Below are 3,547 nucleotides of genomic sequence, written 5' to 3'. Positions count from 1 at the left end.
TATTTAATTAATAAATACGATAAAAAAAGATAGTCATCAATTCAGTCGGCAAGCAGCAGTTCCCTAAACTTTCGCTGTTATGGTCAGGGCCTAATAGCTAGCAGTTCCCATGCATAAGCAAAACCAAATTCAAACCCACTGTTCTTGCGCTGAGGAAGTTTGGTGATGCCTGTAACATGTTTGATCACATAAAAGAACAAGTTTCCTCTCATGAAATATGTTTACTGCAGGTTACAAGTGCGTCCTCACAAGGGAATCGCTCTATTTCCATAACATCACAAAGAAGAGAAGAATTTGATCAGACTTTGTAGTTGGAAATGCTCTGGCAGACGTGTATTCAAAATGTGGAAGCATAGACAAGGCACGTGAACTATTTGACAGATATTTAAGAAGAAAGGCGCTTCTAGTGTAGTGGTATCATAGTACCCTCCCACGGTACTGACCGGGGTTCGATTCCCCGGATGCGCAACTTTGTATTTGGCATTGATTACCGGATACAGTTTTTCTTTATTTCGTTTATCAAATATAGAAGAAACTTGTTCTCATGGAATGCCCTGATTTACAAAGTGGATTTGTTGAAAAGGCTGTAGAAACTTTCAAGCATTTCGAGAATTTTCGCCTGCATCTTCCTAGCTTCTGCTAAATGGGATCTTTGAATCAGAGCATGGACGTCCATCATAGCATAAGGGATAGAGAATTTTTTTCACATGTTGTACTTGCAACTGTTCGCAATGTGTGGAAGCATCGACAGGTTACGCGAACTGTTTTGACAAAATGCCCCGAATAAAATGCGGTCTTATGGAATGTGATGTTCGCAGGAAATGCACAAAAATAGATTTGTTGAAACGACTTTAGATAAGTCCTGGTTTGACCCTACTACGGCCTTCCACACTTGCTCCGTACTCTAGAATCCCCACAAATCATGTAATTAGTCGATAAGTTCTGAATTTTTTGTTAAATATAATGTGAAATGAAGAGAATTGCAATCACCAATTTAAGTGCTTTGGTTATCCTCTAAATTCAAGTTCTATCACTTGCTTCGTACTCTAGAATCCCCACAAATTATGTAATTAGTAGATAAGTTCTGATTTTTTTGTTAAATATAATGTGAAATGAAGAGAATTGCAATCACCAATTTAAGTGCTTTGGTTATCTTCTAAATTCAAGTTCTATCACTTGCTCCGTACTCTAGAATCCCCACAAATTATGTAATTAGTCGATAAGTTCTGATTTTTTTGTTAAATATAATGTGAAATGAAGAGAATTGCAATCACCAATTTAAGTGCTTTGGTTATCCTCTAAATTCAAGTTCTATCACTGAGAAGTTGCCTCTTTTGTTTCAAGAACAAATCCAGCAATTCTATTTTTACAAGATATAGAGATATTCAGATATAGAAACATTTAGTAAAGTAGCTTTTCCACCAATTCTAATAGATTAAGAGTTTTGAATTTAGATAAACAAAGCTATCGAGAATATTTAAAATAATGAAAGAATGTCACTATTGTTCCCATACAACATTGACATAAAGCCTTTAAAGATAATACCCAACAGGGGGACTAGAAGAGAAAACTTAAAGAAGACATGAAAGCAATCCAATAGCAAGGTAACAAGAATAATGTACAAGAGGTTCTTGCAGCAAATCATGTTGAATGCAATAATTTTGATAACATTTGCTGTGGTTACACAAATTTTAATGTTTCTCAATAATTAAATTCTATTTTAATCTCGAGTCTCTTAGCAAAATTTAACATTGAGTAAGATATAACCATTTTGATTTATTTTTGCTTTGAATGCAAAGTTTAGATCTCAAGTATACTTAAATGTACATTTTAATTTTACATCAAAATCTATTTTACTGACTTTACAGTTCTACATGTAGTATAACACATATTTCTATCTACCCTTTTTCTGGATGCTTCTAAATGTAACTTCCAATTTAGTATCAAACACAAAATACCTCCTTTTTGAGTAGAAATAGATATCTTTAGTGTAGCCCTTGGAATTAAAATGAAAACAACATTTTTTTTATGTCTTTATTTGTTGGTAATATATTCTTTGCATGGGCATTAGGTATAGGAGATTTGTTACACCAATAAAGAAAATTTAAGCATTTTGAAATTCTAAAGCCTAATATATATTATTCAAAGTATATAATACTATCAACATAACCATTGCACCTCTATTTATTGCAATCACTAATTAATATTAATATTTCCCTTCCAACTTTAAATCAACCAGTCAATGACGTCTTTTGATTTGTAGTTTTAACATCTATCATTGTTGTTATCATGTATTTATGGCATTGTTACAGGTTTTCTATGGAAGAAATTCTAATGACAGTCTTTAAGAACAGAGAGGATTCAAGAATCTAAGAAATGAAAATGTATTTCAAGCCTTTCGAATGCTGAAGATTGGGCAACGAGAGGCGTTGCAGTGAACATTGACTGCACTGAGTCTCCCTTTGTTGCTTCTTATGGAAATTTCAATGTACAGACATGCTCTGTCTCCTTTAATTGCTATGTGAATATGGTACAGTGCTGAGGCATTACATTCTAGTGAGCAGTAGAAAATTCAATGGGTGTACAAGAATTACTATTCGAATAGTAAAAGCTTTCCTCTTGAGTGCACTCGCCTGGTTTCAACTGAGTTGAGGATTAAAATAAATGATTTTGTATCCCAAGTCGTGATTTTTGTCTCATTGTTTTGCAAGGATTGCAGCCGTACCAATTAAATAACTAGCGCTTGCACCAAAACAAAGGTGCAATGATTAGCCGAATCTAAAATATACTTTTATCATTATGTTAGCGTGTGAAAGTTGTATCTATTAGTCATTTCATATCCAATTGACATGAAGTAATCTATTAGTTTTTAAACAACCTTTTCTAGTACTAAATAAATTTGTAAAGATTTAAATGTCTCAAATTATGAACAAATATAATTATAGAGATATGTAATCATTCATCCAACATTTGATAGTTCTGACATATAACTTTTATTTTATTTTATAGCGATCGTTGTTGTAGTCTTGCTTCTTCTTGCTTCCTAATGATTGTATATGGGTTGTTCTGCATTTTACAGTATCTTTCGAAGGAGAATCTAGGTTCTATATGAAGACCGTCTAATGTTTTAACTCTGGATATGGTTGTAAATGTCAAGTCTTGCCTTTCTATAGCTCCTATATCAATGGTTGCCTTCTGGAGTGTTAAGCCTTGGAATTTGTGGATTGTTATAGCCCACGCCATCTTAAGTGGGATTTGTTTTCTGTTTCCCAATGATATTGATTGGTACAACTTTTGGATATATCATATTCCATGATGGCCCAGTATAGTTATTACTTCTTGTTATTACATATCCTGGAATATCTAGTGGCTTGGAGCCATATTGATATACAATATCGACTACTTCACCTAGAGCCCCATTTATGAGCCCTGCTTTGGTCCATATATTGGTTGTTAGCATTATTTGTTGGCCTTTACATAATCAAATTTGATTTTCAAGTTGTTCATCCTCAGATTCAACATTTGGCCGACTTCGAACATTTGTAGC

The 3,547-nt window shown here is 33.5% G+C and overlaps 1 non-coding gene across 1 annotated transcript; it reads left to right on the top strand.

Annotated features, from left to right (window-relative positions):
- Positions 1 to 397: 397 nt before the first annotated feature.
- Positions 398 to 468, top strand: TRNAG-CCC (transfer RNA glycine (anticodon CCC)). Its single transcript has one exon. It is a non-coding gene; the product is annotated as a tRNA-Gly (tRNA).
- The last annotated feature ends 3,079 nt before the right edge of the window (positions 469 to 3,547 follow it).

This window comes from Cryptomeria japonica, chromosome 7 (assembly GCF_030272615.1).
Source record: "Cryptomeria japonica chromosome 7, Sugi_1.0, whole genome shotgun sequence".
NCBI lineage: Eukaryota > Viridiplantae > Streptophyta > Pinopsida > Cupressales > Cupressaceae > Cryptomeria > Cryptomeria japonica.
This window is presented reverse-complemented; position numbering and strand designations above follow the sequence as displayed.